This window comes from Eulemur rufifrons, chromosome 2 (genome assembly GCF_041146395.1).
Source record: "Eulemur rufifrons isolate Redbay chromosome 2, OSU_ERuf_1, whole genome shotgun sequence".
Lineage (NCBI taxonomy): Eukaryota > Metazoa > Chordata > Mammalia > Primates > Lemuridae > Eulemur > Eulemur rufifrons.
The window spans coordinates 97,834,871-97,852,209 of record NC_090984.1 but is presented as its reverse complement, the minus strand read 5'-3'; the positions used below and the strand labels follow the sequence as shown (position 1 = coordinate 97,852,209).

The 17,339-nt window shown below is 39.9% G+C and overlaps 1 pseudogene; it reads left to right on the top strand.

Moving 5' to 3' along the window:
* Positions 1 to 1,836: 1,836 nt before the first annotated feature.
* Positions 1,837 to 17,120, top strand: LOC138398587 (disintegrin and metalloproteinase domain-containing protein 20-like; annotated as a pseudogene).
* The last annotated feature ends 219 nt before the right edge of the window (positions 17,121 to 17,339 follow it).

Sequence of the window (17,339 nt, the reverse complement as noted above, 5' to 3'; positions counted from 1 at the left end):
CCTTCTGGACGGTAAGGTCTCCATCGAGATGTCTGCTTTTAGCCTGATGTATTTCCTTTTGTAGGCTAGTTATTGCTCTCGTCTTGCTGCTTGTTGAATTTTCTCCTTCATTTTGACTTTGGCCAAGTTGATTTGCTATGAATCTCCCCAGTGTTTGATGACCATTTTGTATCTGGATATCTGAATCTCTGGTGATACCAGGGAAGTTTTCCTCAATAATTCTCTTAAATAAGTTTTCTGTGACTTGTGCTTTTTCTTCATCTTCCTCAGGGATACCTATAATTTGTATATTGCTTCACTTCACATAGTCCCATATTTCTGTGAATGTTTGATCATTCTTCTTTATTCTTTTTTCTCCATCTTTGACTGACTGTGTTAGTTTGAGAGCCTTGTCTTTAAATTCTGAAATTATTTCTTCTGCTTGGTCTAGTGTGTTACTGAAGCTTTCTGCTATATTTTGAAACACTTTAAATGACTCTTTCATTTTTTAAGCTGTGTTATTTCCTTTCTTATGTTGTGTAGCTCTTTAGTAAGTTTTTCATTGTTTTCACTGATGTCCTGAAACCTTTTTTGGCTTCTTTGTGTTGGTTTTCAACTTTCTCTTCAGTCCTATTGATCTTATTTGCCATCCATGTTGTCAGTTACATTCCTCACATTTTGACAATTTCCTTTTGATTGAGGTCTATTGTTATAGATTCATTGTGATCCCCTTGGGAGTGTTTACCTAGCTTCTGTTTTCATATTACCAGGGTTCTTTTGCTGATATATTTTCATCTGAAATCTCTTCTCTCAGCTCAGGGCAAATAGGTTTGAAGTGCACCTTTTCTTCTTTGTTGGGACCTCATCTACTTAGTGAAAAGAAGGAGAGATACCTAGATGGTGCTTTTGCAACGTGCTCTGTAAGATTGACCTGGCAGTGGAGGGGTGGATGCACCGAGACCCTCTGATGCAGCTGATATGTGTTGTCCGTTTCCCCTTTGATTGTCTCAGTCTAAGTTTATGCTGGATGGCCTTTGTGCAAAGTGGTGGGTTGTTCCCCAGGCTACTGTTGGAGCTCAGGTTGGAGGCTGGGCAAATACCTCTCCACAGGGTCTGGCATTGGGGAGATAGCTCTGTCTGGGTCTTCCTGCAACAGTGACAGTGACAGCTGGGCAAGGCTCTCTAGGCAGTGGTCATGGTTGCAAGGGTTGAGGTCATTCTTGCCAACCAGGTCTCAGTGTCATGGAGGCTCTGCTAGCCGGTCACTGGCAGAGTGCTGTCCTGTGGGAGAAGTTCCCACCAGGCAGCTGGTAGAAGCGATGGGGATGGGACCGCAGGGCTCTGTGGTGTTGCTGCAGTCTCAGAGCCAGAGTTGCAGGGCCCTGTGGTGGAGCTGGAGCCTTGGGACTGGGGCATGGGGTCCTGTGTGCCTCAGATCCAAGCCGCAGGTCCCAGCTGTGGTGCTGGAGCCTTGGGGGTGGGATACAGGACCCATTGACAGTAGGGGAGTCTGCAAGCTGGGGCTGCAGGCCCAGTGGTGGTGCTGGAACCTTGGGGATGGAGCCTACAGGACCCGGTGAGCCTTGGGAGTGAGGCTGTGGTGTTGGCTGCTGGGCAGCTGACACTCTCCCCTTACCCAGGTCTCATGGAGGCAGCTGCTGTAGGACTTCTCAGGTGGTCTGTGGTGCCCAATCTGTTCAGATCCCCTTTGAGGGAGGGATGCTTGGCTCCCAGGCATGTGGTGTTTAAGAGCATTGCTTTCCCTGCTCCCTCCGCAGCTAGCTGGGGCAATGCAGAGGCAGGTGCAACAAAACCAAGTCCACTGTAGACTTGGCATTCTGGACCTGAGAGCCCAGAATGGCATCAGTTACAGTAACCCAGGAAAAGGAGACTCCAGGTCCCTGTTGTGCCAGCTTTCCAGTGCGATGTTGTTGCACAGACTCCAAGCAGCTACCTGATAAGTCTGGAGGTCTGCAGTGGTGGTGGGGACCACCCCCCTCACAGCTCAGGCAACAGTTCCTGTCGGGGGAGGATGGAGTCCCAGGGTTCTCTTCTCCTGTCCTTCCCCACGTGTGGATGCCTCCCCCAGGTACCTTCTGATCTTGCCAGGTAGATCACCCTGTTACCTTCTCCTTCACTCTGAATGTGCCCTGTCTCTTCTCTGATGATTCACAATGCTCTTTTCAAGAAGATCCATCCATAGGTGGGCATCCACATGCAACACTTGCTCCCCTCCTTGAGTGCACTGCGTGTGGGCTGTATCTAGTCTGCCATTTTGCCTGTCCCCCCTGATGTATATTCGTTTTATGCCTAAGTTTTTGAAAGTTTTTTATCATGAAGTTATGTTGAATTTTATCAAATGCTTTTTCTGTATCTACTGGGATGATTGGATCATTTTGTTTTTCATTCTGTTGATGTGATATATCAGGTTTGTTGATTGGCATACGTTGCATATTCCTTCATCCCCAGGATAAATCCTAAGTGATCATGATGTATTATCTTTTTGATGTGCTGTTGGGTTCAGTTTGCTAGTTTGTTTGTTTTTTTAAGAATTTTTGTGTCTATGTTCATCAGGGTTATTGGCCTATAATTTTGTTTCTTTGTTGCATCTGTGTCTGGTTTTGGTATCAGGGTCATGCTAGTCTTGTATGATTTAGGGAAATTCTGTCATCTTCTATTTTTTGGAATAGTTTGAGGAGAATTTATGTTAGTTCTTTTTTTAAAGTTTGGTAGAATTCAAAGTGAAGCCATCCAGTCCTGTCCTGGATTTTCTTTGTTGAAAGAAATTTTCTTACTGATTAAATTTCATTACTCATTATTGGTCTGTTCTGGTTTTCTGTTTCTTCCTGATTCAGTCTTCATAGGTTGTATATGTCCGTGAATGTATCCATTTCTTCTAGGTTTCCTAGTTATTGTATTTTTTCAAATAGTCTCTGATGATCTTATGTATTTTGGTGGTATTAGTTGTAATGTCTCCTTTTTCATTTCTGACGACTTGGATTTTCTTTCTTTTTTTCTTGGTCAGGCTAGCAAGTGGTTTGTTGATTTTGTTAACTTTTCAAAAAACCAATTGCTAAGTTTATTGTCGCTTTCCATTGTCTTTTTGGTCTCTATTTAGTTTAGTTGTACTCTGATTTTTATTATTTCTTTTCTTCTATTAATGTCTTATTTGGTTTGTTTTTCCTTTTCTATTTCCTTGAGGTACGTTGTTAGATTGTTAATTTAAATCTTTCTTTTTTTTCAATGTAGGCCTTTATTGGTATAAACTTCCCTCTTAGCACTGCTTTTGCTGTATTTCATAAGTTTTGGTATGTTGTGTTTTGATTTTCTTTTGTTTCAATAAAACTTTTTATTTCCTTCTTAGTTTCTTTCTTGACCTGATAGTTGTTCAGGAGCATATTGCTTTTTTTTATGTATTTGTACAGTTTCCAATGTTCATCTTGTTATTGATTTCTAATTTTGTTTCAAGTGGTCTGAGAAAATACTCGATATAATATCAATTTTTAAATATGTGTTGAAAATTATTTTGTATCCCAACCTGTTCTATTCTGATGAATGTTCCATATTTTGAGGAGAATAATGTATATTCTGTAGCTATTGAATAAAATGTTCTCTGAATATCTGTTAGGTTCAATTGGTCTAATGTGCAGTTTAAATTCATTTTTTTGATTAACTTTGTATGTAGATGATTTGTCTAATGTTGAGAGTGGGGTATTAACGTCCCCAACTATCAATATATTGGAATCTACCTCTCCGCTTAGATCTAGTAGTATTTGCTTTATATATCTATATTCTAAACATATATGTTTAGAATTGTTAAATCGTCTTGATGAATTGATTCATCATTATATAATAATGTTCTTTGCCTTATTTTTACTGTGTCTAACTTATGTCTATTTTATCTAAGTATAGCCACTCCTGCTGTATTTTGGTTTCTATTTGCATAGGACATTTGTCAATCCATTTATTTTCAGTCTGTATGTATCTTTACAGATGAGATGAGTTTCTCTTAGGCAGCATATTGTTGGGAGATTTTTTTTTTAAATTTATTCAGCTGGCCTATAATTTTTTAAGTGAAACATTTAATCTGATTACATTCAAGGTCATTATTAATATGTGAAGGCTTATTCCTGTCATCTTATTGATTTCTGTTTGTTTTGTATATCATCTGTTCCTTTCTTTCTCTGTTATTATTTATCATTGTGGTTAAGTGGTAACATTTTGGTTTTTACTCTTCCTTGTTTGGGGGACTTTGCTGTACCCATTTAAAATTTTTTTGGTTTTGTTTTCATCAATGTAGTTATTGTTCTTTCATTTTTAGGTATAGGACTCTCTTAAACATTTCTTGTAAGGCCAGTCTAGTGGTGATGAATTCTCTCAGCTTTTGTTTCTGTCTGGGAAAGACTTTATTTCTCCTTCTTTTATAAAAGATCAGTTTGTTGGGTGTAATACCCTTGGTAGGAAGTTTTTTTCTTTTGAACACTTTGAACTTATTATTCCATTCTCTCTTGGCCTTTAACGTTTCTTCTAAGAAATCTACTGTCTCATGGAGTTTCCTTAATGAGTTAGTAGGTACTTTTGTCTTGCAGTTTTTAGAATTCTGTCTTTGTATTTGCCTTTTGACAGTTTGACTATAATATGCCATGAAGAAGATCTTTTTGACTTATATCTATTTGGTGAGTTTGGAGCCTCCTGAATCTGGATGTCTGAATCTCTTACTAGACTTGGCAAGTTTTCATCTATTGTTCCTTGTTCCTTTAGTTTTCTAACCCTTTCATTTTCTCTTGACCTTCTTGGACTCTGACAATTCCAATATTTGGTCATCTTTTTTTTTTTTTCATTTTATTTATTTTTTTATTTTTTATTTTTATTTTTATTTTTTGTTTGTTTTTCAGCTCATTAAGGGGGTACAAAAGATCAGGCTATATACATTGCCCATGCCTCCCCATCCCCCTGAGTCTGAGCTTTAGTTGTGTCCATTCCCTAGACAGTGCACATCACTCTCATCATGTAGGTGTGCACTCCTCCCCTCCCCCCCCCCATCCTCCCCGCCCCCCCCCCCCGTCAGAACTTCAATCGTGTCCATTCCCCAGGCAGTGCGCATCGCACTCATCAAGTAGGTATACACCCATCCCTTCCACCCAGCCCCGACCTCTGTCCAATACCCAATTGGTGTGAATCCCAAATGTGCACTCAGGGAAACCAGTTTGCTGGTGAGTACATGTGGTGCTTGTTTTTCCATTCTTGGGATACTTCACTTAATAGAATGGGTTCCAGCTCACTCCAGGAGAACCAAAGAGATGCCATATCGCCATCATTTCTAATAGCTGAGTAATATTCCATGGTATACATATACCACATTTTGCTAATCCATTCATGAATCGATGGGCATTTGGGTTGTTTCCACATCTTTGCGATTGTGAATTGTGCTGCTATAAACATTCGGGTGCAGGTGTCTTTTTTATAGAATGACTTTTGTTCTTCTGGATAGTGCCCAGTAATGGGATTGCTGGATCGAATGGTAGGTCTACTTGAATCCGTTTAAGGTATCTCCACATTGCTTTCCACAGGGGCTGCACTAGTTTACAGTCCCACCAGCAGTGTATGAGTGTACCTGTCTCTCCACACCCACACCAAAATGTATAGTTTTGGGACTTTTTGATAAAGGCCGTTCTCACTGGAGTTAAGTGATATCTCATTGTGGTTTTGATTTGCATTTCCCTGATGATTAGAGATGTTGAACACTTTTTCATATGTTTGTTAGCCATTTTTATATCTTCTTTTGAAAAATTTCTATTCATGTCCTTTGCCCACTTTTTGATAGGGTTGTTCGATTTTTTCTTACTGATTTTCCTGAGTTCTAAATAGATTCTTGTTATCAGTCCTTTATCTGATGTGTAGTATGCGAAAATTTTTTCCCATTCTGTAGGTTGTCTATTTACTCTTGTGACTGTTTCTTTGGCTGTGCAGAAGCTTTTTAATTTGATCACGTCCCATTTATTTATTTTTGTTGCTGCTCTGATTGCCTTAGGGGTCTTCCTCATAAATTCTTTGCCTAGGCCAATGTCTGTAAGAGTCTTTCCTACATTTTCTTCTAGAATTCTAATAGTTTCTGACCTAAGGTTTAAGTCTGTTAACCACCGTGATTTGATTTTTGTGAGGGGTGAGAGCTGTGTGTCCTGTTTTAGTCTTCTACATGTGGATATCCAGTTTTCCCAGCACCATTTATTAAATAAGGAATCTCTTCCCCAGAGTATGTTTTTTCTGCTTTGTCAAAGATTAGATGGCTCTATGAGGATGGTTTTATATTTGGATTTTCTGTTCTGTTCCACTGGTCTGTGTCTCGGCACTTGTGCCAGTACCAGGCTGTTTTTAGAACCACAGCCTTGTAGTAAAGTTTGAAGTCTGGCAAATTAATACCTCGCATTTTGTTTTTGTTGTTTAAGATTGCTTTTGCTAAACGGGGTCTTCTCTGGTTCCATACAAAGCGTAAAATTATTTTTTCTATGTCTGTGAAAAAAGATGTTGGTAATTTAATAGGGATTGCATTGAATCTGTAGATAACTTTGGGCAGTATAGACATTTTAACAATGTTGATTCTACCGATCCATCAGTATGGTATGGTTTTCCACCTATTTACATGTTCTGCGATTTCCTTCCTCAGAGTTTCATAGTTCTCCCTATAGAGGTCCTTTACCTCCTTAGTTAGATATATTCCTAGATATTTTATTTTCTTTGTTGCTATTTTGAAGGGTATTGAGTCCTTAATTTGGTTCTCCGTTTGACTGTTATTGGCGTATATGAATGCCTCTGATTTGTGTGTATTGATTTTGTATCCTGAGACTTTGCTGAATTCATTAATCAATTCCAGGAGTCTCTTGGTTGAAATCTTGGGGTTTTCTAGATATAACATCATATCATCAGCAAAGAGTGAGAGTTTGATCTCTTTTGTCCCTATTTGGACTCCCTTGATTCTGCTCTCTTGCCTGATAGCTCTTGCCAGGACTTCCAATACTATGTTGAAAAGTAATGGGGACAGTGGGCAGCCTTGTCTGGTTCCAGTTCGAAGTGGGAATGTTTTCAGTTTTTCCCCATTCAGTATGATGTTGGCTGTGGGTTTGTCATATATGGCTTGTATCATTTTTAGATAGGCCCTGTCTATGCCTATTTTTTTGAGTGTTCTTATCATAAAAGGGTGTTGAATTTTGTTGAATGCTTTTTCTGCATCTATTGAGAGTATCATATGATCTTTATTTTTGCTTCTATTTATGTGATGAATTACATTTATAGATTTGCGTATGTTAAACCATCCCTGCATCTCTGGGATGAAGCCCACTTGGTCATGATGGATTATTTTTTGATAAGCACTTGGATTCGATTTGCTAGAATTTTATTGAGAATTTTTGCATCTATATTCATAAGAGAAATTGGTCTATAGTTCTCTGTTTTAGTTGCATCCTTTCCTGGTTTTGGTATCAGGATTATGTTGGCTTGGTAAAAAGTGTTGGGGAGAATCCCATCCTTCTCTATATTGGAGACTAGATTATGTAGGATGGGCACCAGTTCTTCTTTGTAGGTATGGTAGAATTCAGGTGTGAACCCATCTGGTCCAGGGCTTTTCTTTTTGGGAAGGTTTTTTATTGCTGTTTCAATTTCAGATCTAGATATCGGTCTATTTAGGAATTCTACTTCTTCCTGGTTGAGCCTGGGAAGGCTGTGTGTTTCTAGGAATTTGTCCATTTCCTCCAGGTTTTCTAATTTGTGTGCATAAAGATTTTTGTAGAATTCATATATGGTATCATGTATCTCTGTGGCATCAGTCGTGATTACTCCTTTCGTGTTCCTGATGGAGGTTATAAGAGATTTTTCTTTTCTGCTCTTGGTTAGTCTAGCCAGAGGTGTGTCAATTTTGTTTATTTTTTCAAAGAACCAACTTTTTGTTTTATTAATCTCCCTTATGGTTTGATTGTTGTCCTTTTCATTTAGTTCTGATTTAATCTTAATAATTTCTCTCCTTCTGCTGGGTTTGGGATCAGTCTGTTCTTCCTTCTCCAGCACTTTGAGTCTATTCATTAGATTGTCTATTTGTAAGTTTTCTGTCTTTTTGGTATAAGCATTTATGGAAATAAATTTTCCTCTCAGGACTGCTTTAGCTGTGTCCCACAGATTTTGATACGTTGTATCTCCTTTGTCATTTAATTCAAAGAATCTTTTGATTTCCAACTTGATTTCTTCATTTATAAAATGATTGTTCAGGAGAAGTTTATTTAGCTTCCATGACTTTGAGTAGAAGTGAGGATTTCTGTTAGGGTTCATTGTTACTTTTATTCCACTGTGATCTGAGAAGATGCATGGTATAATTTCTATATTTTTAAATTTTTTAAGACATGCTTTATGTCCTAAGATATGGTCAATCTTGGAGAATGTCCCATGAGCTGATGAGAAGAAAGTATATTCAGTGGTTTTTGGGTAGAATGTCCTGTAGATGTCAGTCAGGCCCATTTGATCGAGCGTTGTATTTAAGTCCACTATTTCTTTGTTTACTTTTTGTTTGGAGGATCTGTCCTGAACTGTCAGTGGCGTGTTAAAATCTCCGGCTACTAAAGTGTTGTTATCTGTCATTTGGTTCAGATCGAGTAGGGTTTGCTTTATGAATCTGGGTACACCTAGGTTGGGTGCATATATATTAAGTATAGTTATGTCTTCTTGTTGAATTGTACCCTTCACCAGTATATAGTAACCATCTTTGTCTTTCTTTACTTTTGTTGATTTAAAAACTACGTTATCGGAGATTAGAACCGCCACGCCAGCTTTCTTTTGGGTTCCATTTGCTTGGAATATTGATTTCCACCCTTTTATCTTCAGCCTAAATGCATCCTTGCAGGTTAGATGAGTTTCCTGAAGACAGCAGATACTTGGCTTATATTTTTTTATCCATTGGGCCAGTCTATGTCTCTTGAGTGGGGAATTCAATCCATTCACATTTAATGAGAGAACTGATAAGTGAGACAGATTGCTTTTCCTCAAGTTGGGTTGAATTTCATTGATCTGTTTTCTCTCTTGAGCCATTATGATAACTGGGTTTTTATATTTATCTCTTGATTAGTGTTACATTTGAGGGTCCTTCTTGTGCTGGACTATGTGTAACTCTGTTTTGAGTACTTCTTGGAGAGCTGGTCTTGTCTTGGTGAATTCCCTGAGTTTTTGTTTATCTGAGAATGTCTTAATTTCACCTTCATATATAAAACTGAGCTTAGCTGGGTACAGGATTCTAGGCTGGGCATTATTCTGTTTCAGAAGGGTGAGAATGGAGCCCCAATCTCTTCTTGCTTGTAAGGTTTCAGTTGAGAAATCTGGCGTGATTCGGATGGACTTTCCTTTGTATGTTACTTGATTCTTTCTCCTTACAGCTCGAAGAAGGGCCTCTTTAGTGGATATTTTGGTCAGTCTAATGACTACATGACGTGGTGTCTTCCTATTTGGTATGAATCTCCCAGGGGTTCTTTGAGCTTCTTGAACCTGTATATCTAACGATTTGGCTAGGCCTGGGAAATTTTCCTCAATTATATCTTCAAATAGTTTATTCAACCCTTGCTTATTGTCTTCTTCACCCTCAGGAATGTCGATAACTCTGACGTTAGGCTTCTTCACATAATCCCACATTTCTTGTAGACTGTGGTTATTTCTCATGTTTCTTTGTTTTAACTCTGTAACTGACTTATTTAATTGGAAAGTGTTATCTTCGATCTCTGAGATTCTTTCTTCTGTTTGATCTACCCTGCTCTTGAGACTTTCCACTGTGTTTTGTAGCTCCTTGAATAAATTCTTCATTTCTAGGAGTTCAGTTTGATTTTTCTTCAGTATTTCGATTTCTTTGGTGAATTTTTCTTCCAAGTCCTGGATCTTTTTTGTGGTTTCTTTATGTTGATTATCCATTTTTTCTTGCATGCTGTTCAGCGTGTTTATGATCCATGTTTGAAATTCTTCCTGTGACATGTTGCTATTTGGAATCTGGTTTGTGTTAATTGGTGGCGAACTAGTAATCCTCTTTGAGGGTGAAGTTTCAGCTTGATTCTTTATACTTCCAGAGTTCTTTCGCTGAGCCCTTCCCATCTGGATGAATCCTTAAGATTCCTTCTTTCAGCTTTAGTCTGGATAGGGGCACGCCGTGAGCGCCAGGTAAGCTGCCTCCTCTGTCGCTAGGGGGAGCCCTTTGCGTGTTGTTCAGGATTTTGCTACCTCCGCTGGGGGAGCTGCTCCTCTTCCTCTCCCGAGGTGGTTTCCGTCTCTCTCAGTCCTTTCTCGCTCTCTCTCTGTCCCACGCTGATTCTCCGTGGGTTCACACCACCGTTCTTGTGGGGGAGTGAACCTCTAGCGTTGTGGCAGTCCGAGACCCATGTCTTCCACTCCGGGAGCACGAATCCAAGAGGTCACCACCATTCCGCCATCTTCTCCCCCCCAATATTTGGTGATCTTATAGTGTCCTGTGTGTCACAGAGGTTTTCTTCATTCTTTTTTATTCTTTTAAAAAATGTTTGTCTGACTGGCTTATTTCAAAAATCTGTAATTAAGCTCTGAGATTCTTTTTTTTTTTTTTTTTGCCTAGATCTAGTCTTTTGTTGAAGCTTGCAATTGTATTTTGTATTCAATTCAGTGAATTTTTCAGTTCCAGAGTTTCTCTTTGGTTCTTTTTTATGATAGCTCACTCTTTGGTACACTTCTCATCTATATCCTGAAATTTTTTTTTTTGCTTCTTTGTATTGCTTTTCAGAAATGTCTTGTATTTCAATAAGCTTCTACAATATCAATATTTTGAGCTCTTTTTCCAGGATTTTGATTTATTTTCGATTTGGATGTATTGCTGGAGAATTATTTTGGTTTTTGGGAGGTGTCATCTTTCCTTCCTTTTTTATCTTTCCCGTGTGCTTACATTGATATCTGGACATCTGTTGAAACAGTCAGTTTTCCCATGTTTTTGAATTTGCTTTTGAAGGGGAGGACTTTTTCCTGAAGACGTGTTCTTGGTATTGGTATGGTAGGGCCCCTTGGTTTTCTTTCTGGGCACATATAGTAGTGTATAGTATGTGAATGATTTCTTTGGCTGTAAACAGCATCAGTGGTGTCTGTGATTTCCTTGGTGGCTTAGTGTGCAGTTGTTCGTGGAGGGTCTGATGAAGTTTTGCTGGGGACTGGGACACCAGGTTAGCCAGGGTTTGGGACCTAGTGGTGGCAGTGATAAGAGACTTAAACGTAAGGCATGAAACCTTAAGAACTCTAGAAGATGTGGGGAAGACCCTTTCAGATATCGGCCTAGGCAAAGAATTCTGGAAGAAGACCCCCAAAGCGATGACAGCAGCAACAAAACTAAATAAATGGGATCTGCTCAAATTAAAAAGCTTTTGCACAGCCAAGGAAACTATCATTAGAGTGAATAGACAGCCTACAGAATGGGAGAAAATATTTGCTCTCTACACATCTGATAAAGGGCTGATAACAAGAATCTATCTAGAACATAAAGAAATCAACAAGAAAAAATCAAACAATCCCATTAATAAATGGGCAAAGGAAATGAATAGAAACTTTTAAGAAGAAGATAGAATAATGGCCGGCAAACATCTACAAAAATGCTCAACATCTCTAATCATTAAGGACATACAAATGAAAACCACAATGAGATATCACCTGTCCAATATTTTTATGATTTCTTGAGACTTCCTTTATAACCATGGATGTCACCTTTTTTGGTAAATATTTCATGTGCATTTGAACCGAATTTGTGCTGTAATTGGGTGTAGTGTTTTTATGTGTTAATTAGGTTAAGTCAATCAACGTTGCTCGAATTTTCTATTTCCTTATTCATTTTTTTTGTCTTACAGTTTTATCAGTTACCGAAAGAAGAATGTTAATACCTATGGTGGATTTTCTATTTTTCTACCCTTTCATATTTCTCAAGATTTCCTTTATACATTTGGAAGCTATTTATTAAGTAGATACAAATTCCTGTTGAGTTTTGTCATATCAAATACACCCTCTTTATATCTATAACCACTTAACCGCTGCTATTATTATGGTTTCTTCAGGTTTTTTGCCAAAATGAATTATTTAAGTATTGCAGCTATTTTAGAGTAGAAGTTATTTCCTTGTACTTCCGACTTGGAACTTGTCCCCCTAGGGCATGTTGAGATGTGGTTGTGATTTTCATCTAGAGCCATAAAGGGCGGTAGGAGTATGTCTTGAGGAGACTGGACATCCTCTTGCAGAGTAAGTTCTCCAGCTGAGGCCATTACAGGGTCTCAAGCTAGAGGTGGCTAGACTTCTCAGCCACCTTTTGGGCTCTTTTACTAGTAAGGGAGCTCGCGGATACTTGGGGGGATCTAATCAGAAACATCGAAGTCCACCTAGAATTCCCCATTTCAAGTCCCAGTGTGTTTTCCTTCTCAATGTACTAATTTTTCCCACTAGAGTGTTGACAAATGTATGTATTTAGCTCACATTGTAATTCTGGAACCCCTACAGTTATTTTGATTTTTGTTGAGCTTGGTCCTATGGCCAAAGCAGAGATTCTTTCAATTCCACTACTATAAGCTCTCTGTTTCAGCTGAGAATGTATGGTCTTGAGCCTAATTGTGTAAATTGTCCATTATCATTAAATGTAGCTATCCTGCCCCTCAGTCCTTGAGGTACGATAGTCATCATCACATAGTCACTTTGTCCCTTTACGTATTTGTGTCAATAGGGCATTTCATCACAATCAATGTTGAGTAGTAATTTAAATAATTGTGATGCCACTGCATGCCCATCCCCCATTGGATGGGAGTTCAGCAGTGTGTTTGAGGCCATGGACATACCCAAACCAATCCCGGATTCCCATTTTGTCTTTCTGTCTTGCTATCACTCCTGGTACCAAGTCCTGTGTCTGTCAAGATCCAGTCTGGGAAAGAGAAACCCACCAAGGAAAACTAAGGTAGGAGAACTTTGAAAAGGTATTAAAGGTCTGAAAGGACTAAAAATGAGAACACTGAGGTACACAGAGGTAGGATTCCCAGAAGGAGCTAATAATGCATCCCTAAGAAAGGGGAAACAAAGGGAAGAGGTTGGGGTCATCAAAACCTAGATTGTTTCTAATGGGCCTCATAGGTCTGGACCTGGACTGTAGGGGACAGGGCATTCCTTGGTGGTGCTGGTGATTTAGGATCTCAGGAAAGCAGTGTTGTGGAGCTCATAGCTGGACCTCTTAGAAAGTGATGCTGAGGTAGTGCTGGCCCCTTAGGGACTTGGAAGACGGTCCTCCAAAAGTATGATTTAGTTTTCAGAGGAAGGATATTGCTCACCTGGGGCTGGTATCAAGGCTATTTGTGGCATGGCCTGATAGAGCTGGTAGTGTAACATCTCAGAAAGAGACACTGTCAGGCTGACATTGGTTGCCCAGAGGACTGGAAGATGGGCTTGTTTATCTAGTTCTCAGACTTGCGAGGGAGGGAGCTCTGTTCTGCCGGTACTGGTACCTTCGATGGTCTTGATGGAGCTGGCTCTGGAAATGTGGTATTAACCAGCTATCACCGCCAAAACAAGGAAGCACTGCTAGGGGTACGAAGAATGTAACAGCAAGCAAATAGGAAGTAACAACTTATCCTCTTTTTGCCTTTTAGTGTCCCCCTACTGCCCAACTGGGTAAACTCTTTAGGAAGCCCCCTCCAATGTAGAAATATAATATACAGAATGCTATCTCCAGCTTCACAGAACAAATACAATTTTTTGGTTTAGAATTCAGTAAACAGTTGAGATAGTTAGCATAAGAACTGTTAGTATTATGCTTTTGTTACATTCTTGGTGATAGTAAACAACAACAGATATGGATTCATGGGAAGCCCTCTGATATTTCCACTCTGTTGTGTTTCATTTACTTGTGGCCAACTAAATTGATATCATGACTCACTATGGTTTGTGACACAAATTTGGCAAATGCTGAAATGGTCTAGACTGAGTCCATGAAAAGACGTGATAGGGTTTTGAGGAATTTTTTAATTGCTACTGGAAATAGAAGAGTTAATGACTGATGCAGAAGAAGATTCTCACAGTGGCTGAAGTCCCAGTAATATTAGAGGAAAGACCTTTGGAACACACCAGTGCACAAAATTAATGGGAATGCAGTGTTCCTCCAGGGCTTGTCTCTGTAGTAATGCAACGACGACAAAGACTGGCCTGTCACAAAGATTCTTTGGAAAAAACTTTTGTGTTACAGCCTCATCATATTTCTGACAATGCTTAATATAGGTTATTTTGCTCTCCAAAGCCTTTTTCTTTCATAATCCTCCCCCAGTTTACCCATTCCCATCTTAATATCTCAAACTCTATGACAAATACTAAGGATATTATGAAGAGAGACATGGAAAGGAAATCTGGCAATTGGGATTTCACCTGTTTCAGAGATACATTCCCTGAGATATTTCATCTAGTGATCTTGGTGTTCTCTGGAGGCATCTGGTAGTCCCTGTTAGTTCTGGAATCCCCCATAGGTGGGTACAGTTTCTCTCGACATCATAATGCCAAGGATATTGCTCATGCTCTATACTTCTGGTCTCATTTATGTATCGACCATCACTGTTTGATAATTATCCACCTGGGTTCAATCTTCTTCATTTATTCCACAGGAATCCCCATTCCCACATATATATTAAGAGAATCCCAGGCATTTTCTTGCTTCAAATCAGTCCCGATGTGAGATTCAGTTTGTTTCACTTTCTTCTCTCCCTCTCCTACCCTTCGTATCCCACCCACCCCATCGTAGCTCTTCTTCTTATTTTCACTTTTTATTTTCAGCACTGCAGCTCTGATCGTCCAGCTCTGCCAGGACACAGATCCATCAGGTCAGCCCTGCACCCTCTGTAGCTCAGAAGAAGGAACCAGACCAGCAGTTCCTCACTCCCTGTCCTCTTTTGCTCTGAACAAATGGCTCCATAATGGCAGTGGGTGAGACCCTGCTGTACCTCAGGGCCACCCTTCTGCTGCTCTGGCTTGAGGTGTCTTTGTTCACTTATGGCCACTCTGAGGCCAGGCCCTCCCAGCATTTCAAGTCCCCAGAAGTGGTGATCCCCTCGAGAGTGATCAGCAAGGGCAGAGGTGCAAAGGCTCTGGGATGGCTGTCTTACAGCCTGCAGTTTGGGGGCCAGAGACACATTGTCCACATGAAGCTCAAGAAGCTGTTGGTTTCCACACACCTCTCTGTGTTCACCTACACGGAGGAGGATGCCCTCGTCCAGGATCAGCCCTACATCCGTGATGACTGCTACTACGACGGTTATGTGGAAGGGTTCCCTGAGTCCCTGGTTGCCCTCAGTACCTGTTCTGGGGGTTTTCGAGGAATGCTACAGATAAATGACCTTGCTTATGAAATTGAGCCAATTAGGATTTCTGCCACGTTTGAACACCTGCTGTATAAGATAGACAGTGAAGATACACAGTTCCCACGTAAGAGATGTGGTTTAACAGAAGAGAAAATAGCACGTCAATTGGAGTTGCAACTGTCATACAATTTCACTCTGAAGCAAAGTTCTTATTTAGACTGGTGGACCCACCAGAGGTTTCTTGAGTTTGCAATGGTAGTAGACCATGATAGATACGTTTTCTCTGAAAGTAACGTGTCAGTAGTTCAGTTCCAAGTACTTGCTATTATCAATATTGTGGATGCTCTCTATAATGCTCTTAACCTTGATATAATTTTGACTGGACTTGAGATATGGACTGAAAAAAATCCATTTTCTACTGGTGGGGACATAGAGAATGTTTTAGGGGAGTTTGCTGCTTGGAAGCATCGTAACTTTAAGAACCGAGTGCAGCATGATACTGCACATCTTCTTATAAAAGAATTCAATGGTGTGAAGCTTGGTATTGCCTATGTTAAAGGAGTGTGTCAGGTTCCATTTAATTGTGGAGTTGATGTTTTTCTAGACAACAACGTGGTTGTTTTTTCCGTGACTTTCGCCCATGAGCTTGGTCATAATATCGGTATGATACACGACACTGAATGGTGTGTATGTGGGCACAAATATTGCATAATGTATGCATACAGAACGCCGTCAACTAGATTCAGCAACTGCAGTTATGCCCAATATTTTGACATTAGTTACACTATTGGATTATGTCTTCACCCTTCTCCAAATCCAGAGAATATCTTTAGGCTGAAGTTCTGTGGAAACCTAGTGGTTGAGGAAGGAGAGGAGTGCGACTGTGGAACCGTGAATCAGTGTGCGAAAGATCCCTGTTGTCTGTTAAACTGCACTCTGAGTCCTGGAGCTGCCTGTGCTTTTGGAATGTGTTGCAAAGACTGCAAATTCATGCCATCAGGAACTTTATGTAGACAACAGGTCACTGAATGTGACCTTCCAGAGTGGTGCAATGGGACATCCCATCAATGCCCAGAAGATGTGTATGTGCAGGATGGGTTTTCCTGTAGTGTTAATACCTACTGCTATAAAACGTCCTGCAGTAACCATGATATGCAATGTAAAGAGATTTTTGGCCAAGATGCACTGGGTGCATCTCAGAGTTGCTACAAAGAAATCAATACCAAAGGAAATCGTTTTGGTCACTGTGGTATCGAAGGCACAATATACGTGCGGTGTTTGACTGCTGATATCCTGTGTGGGAGAGTTCAGTGTGAAAATGTAAGAGAGATTCCCAAACTGATAGACCATACTACAGTGCATCAATTTCACTTCAATGACACGACTTGCTGGGGCACTGATTATCATTTAGGGATGTCTATACCTGATGTTGGTCAAGTGAAAGATGGAACTACGTGTGGTCCAGAAAAGATCTGCATCAACAGGAAGTGTGCCAGTATGGTTCGTCTGTCACCAACCTGTCAGCCTGAGACCTGTAACATGAGAGGGATCTGCAATAATAAACAGCACTGTCACTGTGACAGTGGGTGGGCACCTCCCTACTGTAAAAACAAAGGCTTTGGAGGTAGTATTGATAGCGGCCCACCTCCTGGACACAGCACGGAACGGGTAAAAGCAAAGGGAAGTTTGGGTTATATGTCATTATTGTTGCTTCTTCCTTTGATTTCTTTATTTTTATGTTGCTTTTTTGTACTTCATAAGAAAAGGAAAGAAACAAAGAAGAAAGTTGAGGAGTAGCATAGAAATAAAGAAAAAAGATAGAAGCAATGGAGAAAGAAATAACAGCAAAATCAAGGCTCATATTTCATTTAAAAATCTCTAACTTTTCTTTTAATAATAGAGAAATATGAAGGCACTTCTGACTGTTTAAACAAAAATTCAAAGATCTTTCTGTCAAGATCATAAGCATTAGCTATCACAGCAAAGTATTCCTAGCATGTTCTAACTCACTCTTCA